This window comes from Ochlerotatus camptorhynchus, unplaced genomic scaffold (assembly GCF_037179485.1).
Source record: "Ochlerotatus camptorhynchus isolate MF236.1 unplaced genomic scaffold, CSIRO-AGI_Acam_v1.1 ptg000062l, whole genome shotgun sequence".
Lineage (NCBI taxonomy): Eukaryota > Metazoa > Arthropoda > Insecta > Diptera > Culicidae > Ochlerotatus > Ochlerotatus camptorhynchus.
The window spans coordinates 10,992,396-11,006,783 of NW_027040552.1; the positions used below are offsets into that span (position 1 = coordinate 10,992,396).

General features: G+C 40.9%; 1 pseudogene; it reads left to right on the plus strand.

Annotated features, from left to right (window-relative positions):
• The first annotated feature begins 377 nt into the window (after positions 1-377).
• Positions 378-14,388, plus strand: part of LOC135717592 (brahma-associated protein of 60 kDa-like) — a 28,648-nt pseudogene continuing 14,637 nt past the window's right edge.

The window sequence follows — 14,388 nt, forward strand, 5'->3', positions numbered from 1 at the left end:
AAATTAAACCCGCGCTTTCATGAATAAATACACCGAATTATTGGAATTTTGGGGTGCTGAAAATCATACGTTGTTATATATATGAAACTTAGCTGATTCCTCGTAGTGTTCAGTCCTCAAAAACTTCGATCTAGCAATAATGGCTGCATTTGCGACATCGACGCACACACACATTAACACACGCGATCTGATGAAGGCACTGCGCAACCGAACGGAAAAAAAACATGGCGGATCGTAAATCTAACTGATGAAAAATATACGAATTATGACCGGAAAGCACTGATTTTCTCAAAAACTTCAGCGTCCTGTGCATTCCTAGGTGCAAAACTATCACTTATCACCAATTTAACTATTTAATTCCGACATTAACACTCAAAATGAGATCAACATCGGATGCACGTGAAACAACAACCGACCGCGAAGCCGTCACCTATCGGCTTCCCTCCTCTTATGAAGGAGTACTTTTAGGAATCAAAAAGTGCTACCCTTTCTACAAAATTTCCCTTCCTGCTCTATCAGGCGTTGAAATCGTCGCTTGCCAAATAAATGTGAAGAACAAAAACCTTTGCATAGCTTCAGTTTATGTTCCACCCGAGGTTCCACCAAGAATCACCATTAGCCGTAGTCAACTCTGGAATCTAGTTTCGATTTTTCCATCCCCAGTATTAATTCTGGGTGATATGAACTCCCATGGTACTGGGTGGGGCGATTTATACGATGGCAATAGAGCGACATTTTTTTTACGATTTATGGGACGATTTCAACTTGACTATTTTGAACACTGGTGAAGCGACACGTATAGCAAAACCTCCGGTTCGAGAAAGCCGCCTCGGTCTATCATTGTATTCAAGATCGCTATCATTGGATTGTCTGTGGAAGGTTATCAATGATCCCCATGGTAGCGATCATTTGCCAATCATCATTTCAATTAAGTGTGCCCCTCACTCTGGAGAACCTTCTCGTGTTCCATTTGATCTTACAAGGAACATAGATTGGCAGAAATATGCAACGGCGGTGACAGTTGGTGCCGAATCAATAGATACGCTTCCACCATTGGACGAATATCGATTTCTCGCCGATTTGATATACAAAAGCTCACTGGAAGCACAAAAAAGAAAAGTTCCAAGTGCCCCCTTCAAAAGGAGACCAGCCACACCTGGATGGGACGAAGAATGCACAAAATTGTATGTAGAAAAATCTGATGCTTTCAAAGCTTTTCGTAGACACAAAACCTCCACATACTTCGAGGAATATTCAAAGCTTGAAACAAAGCTGAAATAATTAATCAAAGCAAAAAAAAAATTGGCGCAATTTCGTCGAGGGACTCTCACGAGAAACCTCAATGAACACCTTGTGGAGGGTGGTTCGTAAAATGCGTAACCGCTCATCTTCTAATGAGAGTGAAGAATACTCCAACCGATGGATATTCGATTTCGCTAAAAAGGTCTGTCCGGACTCATTTCCAGCACAACACATTCTTCGAGAAGCGTCTCCGAGCGGCAGCTCTCTGGATAGACCATTCACAATGCTGGAATTCTCTATGGCTCTTCTTTCATCGAACAACTCCTCACCGGGAAGCGATATGATTAAATTCAATCTTCTGAAAAATCTCCCAGACATCGCTAAAAGACGCTTGCTAGACTTATTCAATTCCTTACTAGAAAACAACATTATACCGCCTGAATGGAGACAGGTCAAAGTAATAGCCATTCGAAAACCTGGCAAACCAGCGTCTGACCATAACTCATACCGTCCGATTGCGATGCTTTCGTGCATTTGGAAATTGTTGGAGAAAATGATCCTTGGGAGACTCGATCAGTGGGTCGAAACAAATAACTTGCTATCAAATACACACTTTGGGTTCCGCAAGAGCAAAGGAATAAACGATTGTCTAGCGCTGCTTTCCACAGATATTCAACTGACCTTTGCGCACAAGGAGCAATTGGCTTCAGTATTCTTGGACATTAAGGGGGCTTTTGATTCAGTTTCCATTGAAATTCTGTCAGACAATCTGCACAGATGTGGACTTTCCGGAATTTTAAATAATTTCTTGTACAATTTGTTGTCAGAAAAGCAAATGAAATTTTCCCTTGGACAACTGACAACCTCCAGAATTAGCTACATGGGCATGCCCCAAGGCTCATGTCTCAGCCCTCTTCTTTATAACTTTTATGTCAAAGATATCGAGAACTGTTTGGCCGAACAATGCACGCTAAGACAAATTGCAGATGACGGTGTGGTTTCCGTAAGAGGTTCAAATGCCGTGGACTTGCAAGGAACATTGCAAAGTTCCTTAGATAACTTGTCGTCTTGGGCTAGGAATCTAGGGATCGAATTCTCGCCGCAGAAAACTGAACTGGTAGTGTTTACACGAAAGCGGTACCCAGCCCAAATGCAGCTTAATCTTTTGGGAAGAAACATTACTCAATCGTTGTCTTTCAAGTACCTTTGGGTCTGGTTTGATTCAAAGTGCACTTGGAATACCCATATTACGTATTTGAAGCAAAAATGTCAACAGAGGATCAACTTTCTCCGTTCAATTTGCGGCACATGGTGGGGTGCTCATCCAGGAGACCTCATAACGCTTTATAAAACAACAATTCTCTCTGTTCTAGAGTACGGCTCTTTCTGCTTTCTCTCGGCAAGAAAATGTCACCTAATAAAATTGGAACGAATTCAATATCGGTGTCTGCGTATTGCTCTCGGCTGTATGCATTCAACGCATAACATGAGTCCAGAGGTTCTGGCAGGAGTAACACCCCTCCAGAACCGTTTCTAAGAGCTTTCTGTCAGAATACTAATCAAATGCGAAGTGACGAACACACGATTTCTTAGAATCTACCACCACTACATATCGTCAGATATGTGTCTTCCTGGTTACACTCCAGACCGTGCTCACTTCACCAATCGCAGTTCCTCAATTGAATATGATCTGACCATGAAGCAAGCAACTCATGGGATTCCCGATCAACTTCGACCTATTATTATCCCGCGTATTTTTACTGAAAAGTACCAACACGTCAATTGCGTGAAAAGATATGTTACAGACGGCTCTCGTCTCAGTGGATCCACTGGATTGGGTGTCTTCAATGAAAACTCTAGCGCCTTCCGCAAACTCCAGGAACCTTGTTCCGTTTTTGTTGCTGAGCTGACAGCAATCAACTTCGCATTGGGGATGATTTCCAACATGCCCGCAGACCATTACTTCATCTTCTCGGATAGTCTCAGTTCGATCGAGGCTATTCGGTCGATGAAACAAGGTAGGCACTCATCTTATTTCCTTTCAAAGGTAAGGGAGCAGATGAGTGTGCTGGTCGAAAGATCATATATGATTACCTTTGTATGGGTCCCCTCACATTGCTCAATTCCAGGCAATGAGAAGGCGGAATATCTCGCAAAGGTGGGCGCGCAGGAAGGCGAATTTTATGACAGGCAAATTTCACACGATAAATTTTACCATTTAGTGCGTCAGAGTACCCTTTCGAGTTGGCAAACCGATTGGGACAATGGAAATCTTGGACGGTGGTTACATTCAATTATTCCTAATGTTTCTTCGAGAGCGTGGTTTAAAGGCTTGGACTTAAGTCGTGACTTCATTCGCGTGATGAGTAGACTTATGTCGAACCACTACTCGCTAGATGCTCATCTCAATAGAATAAACCTAGTGGACAGCAACATCTGTCGGTGTGGAAACGGTTACGATGACATCAATCACGCAGTTTGGCAATGTACGGCTTATGACGCCGCCAGAGAGCGACTTTTGAATACCCTTGAGGCCCAAGGAAGACAATCCTACCAGAGACGTGTTGGGAACTCGCGATATCTGCTATATTATAATTATTATTATTATTATTATTATTATTATTATTATTTATTAGAGACACTTTATCACTACTGTGACATTCGTGTCACATCTGCTATATGTGTTTCTTTAAATGTCTAGTATAAGAATTTAATTCTTTTGTCTTTTGTCTCTTTTTATTAGTTTTTGTTTGTCTTGTCCCCCCGTCTCGATGAGTCTCATCGGCGCCCACTGGTCACCCACCATAGCCGGTCGAACTCCAGACGAAACTAGAACCGCACTACCATTCATACTGGCGACAACGCTCTGATGAGACAACGAAACCTTACCCCCAAGCTCCTCCCCTGATCCTATCCTTCGACAATGTACCTCTCTAACCTCGAGTAAGCCGCGAGTATTCGGTCCAACTCCTACTAGACATAGAATTAAGTGAATTTTGTTACAAACAAAGAACAATGAACTATCGGCTCCGTAAAGCTAACGCGATTGAGCCTTCCAAATAAACAAACTAGTTAAAAAAAGCTAATCAAATGAAATCACGTTCTCGAAATAATGTATCCCAAGCTGGATCATGCGTGCGGCCCATTCTTTCTAAACATTCCGAAACGTTTCGCCCAAGATCTATCAGTTACGATTTTCTACAAAAGTAGCCTGTAAAGAGCCTGAATTTATAAAGAGGTGACATCTTATCCATTTGACAGGTCTTCTGCTCGATTGGAATGACTTTTCCTATGACTTTGACAGACAATCGATTGTTCCAATTTTGACATGTCGTCTCTTTATAAATTCAGGCTCTTTAGTATGAATCGAAATGTCTTTCCCCACAAGACTCAACTACACTCAAAAAATTCCACACATTTTTATTCACGAATTTCCATGTGAAATTCCACATGATTTTCATGTGACCACACATAAACAGAATCCACTCAGAAATTTATGTGTCAAATGAATGGTATGTGTGGTCACACATGACTTTTATGTGTACCAAGGGGTAGGTCAGGGTTTGTAAAACACCCATCCCGGCAACCCGGCATTTCTGACACCGTGAATGTTTTGGTTTGAAATCGCAAGGATAAATCAGATTGAGGATGACGCGGGAAATGGCGGGTGTGCGAAATTTTGGTGTTTTGTGTTCATATGATAATAAAAGTCCAGTGTTTTAGGGTTTTATAATGCCCTCAAATGCAGACCAAAACCCTAGCCTTTCGTGATGTGAAAAGCAACGGTCTATTAGCGGCCGGAAAGAGTTGGAACCAGTAGTGAACATTGTAAGAGACCGACTATAAAGGATGATGAATAGCCTTCTGTAGTTTGTTTTGTGTGAGTTGCAGCATCACTTGAATTAAGCGAGGAATTAAGGGAATTAATGAGGTCTGATTAACCACCTCTTTCTCTTGAGTCCACTCTAGAACCTACATTTCGAATTTAAATCTATAAGTGAACTGCTGGTCTGAGTTCCTCAAATATATTCAATTAGAGGATGTTCCTGAATATACAGTCAAACAGCACTTGCTTTGAACAACTTCAATGACAGTTGTCCAGCAGTGCTCCCATTTTATTTACAACAATCCAATGCCTACGAGATTGTGCCAAAGGTTTGCCGATGGATGTTCCCAAGCTGTGCCGAATCTAATTTCGGCACAAAGTGCTGAGTGACTTACCCCTTGATGTGTCCATAGATAGATATCATTTTTTGATCATATTGCCAAAAAAATCATGTGTTGGACACATAAAAACAATTTTTGAAATTTTCTTAGTGTATGTTCTTGCATTCGGGTGCACACCTTACCGACAGTAGCGCTTTTATTATACTCTAACTAAAACCGCAAAATAAACCGCCAGGAAACAAGTGGATTGTTTTTAACTTGAACAAGCTCACCAAATACAATCACCATGGCAGCATCAACACAATGTTAAACTGTGGGTGTAGTATAAGAGAGGAGCGGACTGGTTGGTTTTGAGCCAAACGAACTGTCAAAGCCAGAGCCAATCGAGCAGCGCCTATCTTGATTGCATTGGCCGTGTTGCTAGGGCATAGGTTGCCAAGGCAGTTTGTTTTAAATCCGCTCCTCTCTTATAGTAGACTCTCTGTACGTTAAACTATTTTTTAAAATTTCGAAAAGAAAGAAAAGTAAAAAAAAAAATATACACAATCACATGAAAAAATGCAAAACCCTCCACTATAAAACCTCCATCGAACTCGTTGAATCACAACACATTATGAACAGCGAAATTATCTGCAAGCATCAAATTTATGATACAGCTTTTCTTTTTTTCCCTGATGCGTACATAGCATTTTTAAATACGATTTGGTACAAGTCCATTTGATACGCAACTTCTCTAATAAAGTTTATATGGTTATTTTGCATAACGACGTGTTCGGGGTATCATCAAAAACATTTGTGGAATAGTTCTATCATTTGGGTTATCCTTCGTTTATAGTTTTATTTATTTTGGTTGCCACCGAGTTCATTAAGAAATATCAGCCACAACCACTTTTACCTTGCACTGTAGTAGATAAGCGCTGAATAATTTACCCAGTGAAGCTTATTCTAGAGTATCCCTTGTTTCAAGAAATTTTAATTTTAATTTTAAATTTAATTTAAATTAACTTCGCAATTCAACAGGCATTGTAATTACTTCTCCGAGTCTTGTCCTTATTAACAAGGCATAAAAAGTAACAAGGACTAAAATGTGTTCCTTTGATTACTGAAAAATCCTGTTCCTCTGGTTTGAAGTTGTCAAGACTAGGATTCGGAGGTAGATCTTATAACAGTGACGCATCACGAAAAGGTGATCTACCAGTGTAAAGAGCCTAAATTTATAAAGAGGTGACATCTTATCCATTTGACAGGTCTTCTGCTCGACTGGAAAGACTTTTCTTATGACTTTGACAGATAATCGATTGTTCCAATTTTGACATGTCGTCTCTTTATAAATTCAGGCTCTATACCAGTGTTGCTGTTTTGTATGCATCAAAGCCGAGGGGGGCGACTCTATGTATGATGCAGGAAATATTGTGTTTTGCTGTGGCTAGCTGCACGTACGCTGAGTAGATAGAAAGAAGATTTATCACGATTTTGAAGATTTCCTTCAAAAAGATGGTGCGTGATGCAAGTAGATGCGAGAAATGAAAGAAGATTTTTCGAAGATTTATTCGCTAGTGTGAGCTTTTTTGAGCATCTAGAATTAAGATTTAGATGTGTCGCCCCCCTCGATCAAAGCAGATATATCATAGACAAACAGACGTAAATATTGCTCCTCAATCGTCGTACACGCATTTAACGTTAAATTGGAATATTACTAGATTCGAGAATCCCTCACCGATAAGCAAGATTTTTTTCCGCAAATAGCTCGCGAGATGTCGTTAGTGAGTTCCGTGACGATATTTCTAAGGGAAAATTATTTAAATAGTTACACCTGTTTGTCTGTGGAGATCAAGAATATATACGAATTTCCCCAACATGTATTTCTTAAGCTTTCCAGTGTGAACAAACAGGACACGAAATAATTCCAAATATTACTCAAGATAATCTTCCAAATCGCTACACATACAGTTAGAAGCTTTTCTTTGCCGCCATACATTTGTATTGTAGGAGAAAGTCAAATAAAGACATGTTTTATAATTTAGTTAAGTGTTGCTCCATTTTCTTTAACTTTGTCGCCCAGTTTTGTGGTTCTCGAGAAACAGGCACACATACATACGTATCAGCATCGGGCGACATGTGATTCTACATATGTTTCCACCCGGTACATAACTTGGAATTTCAAATGAAATACTTTCTTTGCTGTTATAATTTTTAATTAAATTTTCTCCATCTGCTTCTTCCGTTGGATTGCGTGGGCACGAAAGTACTGTGCGCTGAGGCGATGGTACCGACATTGTAGTCGAAGAAGAGGTGTCTTATAGCTCAGTTCTTTTCTTTCTAACGAGAATCTCAATTCCAACTGATATTGAATCATGGTTCAGATGATGACAAATCAAAATAGCAACAATCGTTGTTAGGGAATGTATCGAAATTTTTCGCTAAGAAGAAACTCAATCATTATTGACTTAAATTGCAGGGGTTTTTTGTGTCAGTAGTAGGATTGCTTTTTTTGTTTGTCATCTAAACGGCTCAGCGGCGCCGGTGGTGTAGTGGTAAGCGTGATTACCTCTCACCCCAATAGGCCTGGGTTCAATCCCAGTCGGCGCCCCCGGGATGTTCTGAGTCATAACATCTCTGATCACACCTTCCTTCGGATGGGAAGTAAAGCCGTTGGTCCCCGGTTCATGAGTTGATGGGTCGATAGGTAGGGTCCAGGTGTGGGAGCTGCCTTCCTGGCGTCGGTAGCATTGGTGCTCAGCACGGAAAATAAAATCGACGGAAAACAAACCAAGGAAAAAAAAATCTAAACGACTGGCTCTTGACTAAATTTTGTTATATCCGGTTTAATAACTTTTCTGAGAAAAGATTCCCAGGATTAGACCCCATTTGCTGCTGTAGTCAAAAGTGCACTCCTCACGATAGAAGTTTCGTCAATATTTCTATCAATATTTTCTACAAAATTTCCAGGGGGTCATCAAAACAGGGTTGCTCCTCTTTAACATTGTTGTATCTGATGGAATATTCGGAGTCAAATCACAACCACCTTAACAAAATATGCTGAGGAACAGGCCCCATCTGCTGCTGTAGTAAAACAGAAAGGAAAATGAGGGGAAATATTTTCAACATGAAATCAAACTTTTTTGATTTTGCGTCAATATGCTTATCAATATATTTGCCGTCAATATTTGCGTCAATATGATTGTCAATACCTTTGAGTATTGAAAACATTTTTGCCCGTCTGGTGATTGCAAAACAGCAAGAGAAATCAGGTGAAAAACCAAACACGCAATCTTTTTTTTTATTCTGTGTCAATAATTGCATCAATATTTTTGCTTGGTGCTGCTCTACGATCACCTGATTAGAATGTCAAACCTTCAAAATACATATAGGCAATAGTTATGTCATAACACTGAAATCAATTTCCGACCAAAGTTTCTTACGATGAACATTTCAGCATCCAGTCTTCCTTGGCAGCGGTTGGGAGGTGAAAAGGGAACCGTCATTGTGTGTCTCAAACTTCTCAAAAACCGCAAAATTTCCTCCGCAAAAGTTTACCACCATAAGCTGGCGGAACAAAGCGGAAATTAAACGGAGTACAGCTGCAACTGGCTGCACTTGTTATGTGATTCGGTGTTTGGAAATCGCCGCTCTGTCGTCTCCTTCATTCATAGTTTCTTGCCTTCACGGCATTCCCTCGCCCATATCGCGGCCATCCCATCATCCGGCGTGCGGGAAAACTCAATATTGCTTCAATGGTTTCGCAATGCAATGCAATCGTATCGGCAGCAGCTTTAGGAAGTGAACGGAAAGAAATCCACTCTACAAAATTGGAAAATTAAATTCAATTTAGATCGAAACCGGCAACAGCAGCAAACGAAAGCAATTGCTGCTGCTAGTTGTCGTCGGGATGTCCTTCTGTTGAGTAGCACAGGTCATGTCGTCGTACCTACCTACATACCTACTTGTGCACAGTGCACGTTTAATTCTCTCGGTAACACACACCCACCCTCCGAAGGCGAGTGTCCCACAGTCCGATTACCCTGGAAGCGATTATTGTTATGCCTTTTTCCCTGCTGGTACACTATCTGTATTTTTCAATCGATGCTTATGGGAAATTGCACGATCGTCGAGTGACATTAGTGGTTAAGGTTAACGGTTTTCAGTACACGTTTAGAAGAGAACAATGTTTTGAAAAAAAGTTTTCAATATTAGTTGATGTTTAATTAATAAGTAGTAGAATAGTTATTTCTCAAATATGGAACATACGGTGCCAATGAATGTTTGGGATTTTGTTTTGCTTTATAAGAGAGACTTTCAGGCTTGGGCTGGTTTGACCATTGAATTTCCCAAACGGGACTTACATTACAATTTCAAATGAAATACTTTCTTTGCTGTTATAATGTATGATTAAATTTTCTCCATCTGCTTCTTCCGTTGGATTGCGTGGGCACGAAAGTACTATGCGCTGCGAAGATGGTACCGACATTGTCATCGAAGAGGTGTCTCATTGCTCAGTTCTTTTTTTATGACGAGAATCTCGATTCAAACTGATATTGAATCATGGTTCAGATGATGAAAAATCAAAATAGCAACATCCATTGATAGGGAATGTATCGGAATTTTTCACTAAGAAGAAGCTCAATCATTCTTGACTTAAATGCATGTGGTCGTTTTCAATCAACTCGAGATGGCTTATCCGGTCAGCATCAATGATATTAGATGTATTTTTCAAGTGGAAGAAAAACAGTGTCGATTCCTTTCGAATCTCGAAGAAATTTACGGCAAGGTGATGGGCTTTCGTGTCTGTTATTTATGTAATATCGCCATGGATCATGTGATCCGAAGAGTCGGAATAGACATGAGTGGTACGATTTTTAGGATGTCCGTCCAGCTTCTTGGCTTCGCCGATGACATTGCAATCATGTCACGAAACTTTGAGACGATGGCGGGAACGCACATCAGACTAAAGGCTGATGCCAATCGGATTGGACTCGCCATTAATGCATTGATGAGAGGAAGATGTTCAAGAGAAGATAATGTTAGCCTCCCTCCACGAGGCGATGAAATGAAGGTGGTACTAGTTCATGTATCTGGGCTCACTGGTGACCACCGATAATCGTGCCTACTTTGGACTCCGGAGGACGCTCGAAGGACGGAGTGGACTATCTACAAAACGCTGATTAGACCGGTACTCAACATGGACTATACTCGTGGAGGCCCGTGGATATTTTGAACGGAAGATGTTTCGTACCATTTACGGTGGAGTGCAGTTGGATGACGGAACGTGGAGGAGGAGAAGAAACTGCGAATTGTATCAGCGGCTGGGAGAACCACCCATTGTATACACCACAACCCAAAAATCTGTCGACTACGGTGGGCTGCCGTTCATGCCGTCCCATAGCACAAATCAACAAGCCGAGAAAAACGCATTTTAAGTTTGTTTCATACCATTGCGCCTTATGCGATGACGCATCCTGTTGGGCCCTAACATTTGCAGAACAAAGATGTTGAGTTCAAGCAATATTATCAAAAAGTGGGTGATTAGCTACCCTTTCCATGAGCATGAGCATGAGCATGATTGACCGCCCGTAGATCCAACTTCTTTATTGCCGGATCAGTTGTAATTACACAGAGAACCAATAGACGATGCTTGGAACCAGGCATGGAAAATCATTTACATTCATTTCATGCATTCATTTACATTCATTTGCCTCTAACTTTTTTCATCAACAGCATTACACAAAATGATGTATAGAGCTTTAGTAGGTTTTGTTATTAGCTGAAACTTTTGCCCATAACTCAAATTTGCATCTCTTATGCATCACGAATTAGAGCGGGCAGTACTCGTTACTGTTTTTCAGTGATTGTAAAATACATTAAAATAGTAGTGGATTTTGTTTGCTCTGGTTCGTCATGCATAAGATATACGGATTTGAGTTTTTCACAAAAGTTGTAGATAATAACAAAATCTACAAAAGCTCAATACATAATTTTGCGGAATTCTGTTGATGAAAAATGTTAAGGGGAAATGAATGTAAATGAATGCACGAAATGAATGCAAATGATGTTCCATGCCTGCTTGGAACTAACGAAAAGAAGCGCTCCTAGCGAACTCGCTTTTTCTACCTTCATCCATAGGACGAAGAAAATCCAATGGCGTTTCAATGCGTTTGGACGGAATTGAAACTCGTAGGACGAATTTGGAATCAAGAAGCAGTGTTAGATTTTTAACAATATCTTAACAATGTGTGGCTTTTTATCAAATTCAACGGTTTTTATGCAAAGGGGAATAAATTTAGAAGTCATCTTTGGTAGAAACTTGTAGTCCTGTTTCGAACCCCTTCGGATACGGTTGTGTTGTAAATTTGCTCTCTGTTTAGTGCGTGCGTTTGCTTTCATAGTTTTCGGGTGCTTTTGCCTGATTAGCGCTGGCCTCCCGGACGGTTATACGTGTGTGATTGGTGGAAGTTTTAGAATTGAGAAAGAAAATGTGATTCATCATGTTTGCAAGCATCAGAAGAGATGTCGTCATCTAGGTTGTTTGTTTTTTTTCTTCGCTTGTGCTACCGGAACAAAAATTTGAGGCATCGCGAGGGATAGTTTTTAATTTCAGTTTTGAATAGTTTTGTGTCCTGGGCGCGATAATTTGATTTGAACGGCGCTGAACTATCTATTGTTAGGGTTTTTGCGATGTGCATTGCTTTTTTTTGGAGTCGCTGGAGGAAGAATTGTTTGAGGGTGACTAGAGAAAAGTATGCGTGGAAGCATCGGGAATGCGCTCCCGGGTGTAGTGATTTGATGAGTACGTTCCAGTTGAAGATTGTTGAAAAGTGTATTTATGGTGATGCAAATTATGGTTTAGATGACGCATGGCTTCAAACATTTTGTATATTCAAATAAAACATATTACATATTTAATACGCACAGTGCATCGTCTGCTGACCATTGCCGCGGGTTTATCGTGGGAGTCCCAGGTACCCGATTCAAGCTTTAGTTGGCGGCGGTGGCTCTCCTTGACCTTCTACCCCCTGAGTAGTTAGTGTGAATAAGGGCGTCTAAAGGGCGAACACGAAATTATTGCAACACATTCAACAGGGCATAACTTTTTTACCATTGGGTAAAAATCAACCAAATTTTGCACACTTTCTCATTGATGTGTATTGTGTACATGCTGTCAAACTCGAAGTCGTGTTTTTCGATTCAACGAAAATGGAGGTGAACCAACGCCAGTTGAGAGAACAAATTCTTTCCAAACACCTGGAATTTCCTGACCTGTCGCACCGGTAGTTGGAAGAAATGTTGAACATTCACCATTCAACCGTCTCCAGAGTGTTGAAGCGGTTTCAGGAGCGGTTGACGTTGGACCACGGCAAAGGAGCTGGAAGAAAACCGGGACCGGAGAACAAAAAGACGGAGGGAAAGGTGAAGCGGATGATTAAAGCAAATCCCAACGTCTCAAGCCGTGATTTAGCTAAAAAGATCGGCATGTCGCAGAGCTACGTCCAGAATGCAAAGAAGAGAGCTGGACTACATACATACAAGCTACAGAACTTCCCAAAACGCGATGAGCGGCAACAAACGACGGCTAAAACTCGGGCACGGAAGCTCTACGAGAAGATGCTGACAAAATATGGCTGCTGTGTGATGGACGACGAAACGTATATAAAAGCCGATTTTAAGCAAATTCCGGGGTTGGAGTTTTTCACCGGCAAGAGCAAGTTCGATGTGGACGACAAATTTAAGAAGAAGAAAATGTCGAAGTTCGCCTCCAAATATCTCATTTGGCAGGCCATCTGCTCTTTCGGACTGAGGAGTGAGCCTTTCGTGACAAAGGGCACAGTAAATGGCGAGATCTACAAATCTGAGTGCCTCGAGAAGCGCCTTTTGCCGTTCTTGCAGCAGCACGACGAAGCTCTGCTATTTTGGCCAGATTTGGCATCATGCCACTATTCTAAAAGTGTCCTGGAGTGGTATGAGGCCAATTCTGTCCATTTTGTTCCAAAGGACATGAATCCGCCAAACTGTCCGGAGCTGCGCCCGGTGGAGCAGTACTGGGCAATAATGAAGCGGGAACTTCGGAAGAGCAAGAAGACAGTTAAAGACGAGAAGGACATGTTAAGAAAATGGAAAAAAAAACTGAGAAACTGGTACCGGATGACACTGTAAAGACTTTGATGGAGGGCATCAAGCGAAAATGCGTTCAATTTTACACTCAAGGCTCCATCGATTAACTTTTCTTTTGATTTTTGAAGTAAATATATGTATAAAACTACCCTAAAATTTTGGTTTGATTCTAAACATTATAAGAAAATTGGCATGACATTTTCGGTGTCGCAATAATTTCGTGTTCGCCCTTTATGTGATATTTTGCTGTATCTGTTGTGGACATCTAGTGCATCCTGTTCCCTTAACTTGTTGAGGACACCCTGTCTTGCCTCAAAAGTTACCCTTTTTGAAGTACTAGTCTTCACAACATGAAGGGCACCATTACGGAGCATGAGATTTGATCAAATTATTCGCAGTTCTACTTGTGCAACGCCCCCGGCTGGGTGAGGGATAGAGGTTGTGCTTAGTAGGACGGAAATTAGATCAAAATCCTTATTAGTTTGAAAACATCTTCATCTATATGAGCTTTACTAGCATATCGTTCTTCCACATTGTTGTTCGATCACGGTGTCGCCTGGTTTCTAATGTAATCGGTTAACAGTTATCTGCAGACAGTCAAAATATCTGTGACTGCGGACTGTTTGCAGAACTTTATCTGTCGCAGATATTTTCATATTCGGCAGTTTGTTTACGTTTTTATTTTCAGTGTCCCATTTGGTTGGTTTGGATCAGAAACCATTTGGTAAGTTTTCTTCTTCTTCTTATTCTTCTTCGAATTTCAAGCGTATTGCATATCGCATATTAGCTTATTGCGTGTTCTCAACTTAGTGTTCTACTAGATGCACTTCCACTGTTATTAATTGAGAGCATTCGATGCCTGGTACTATTTTT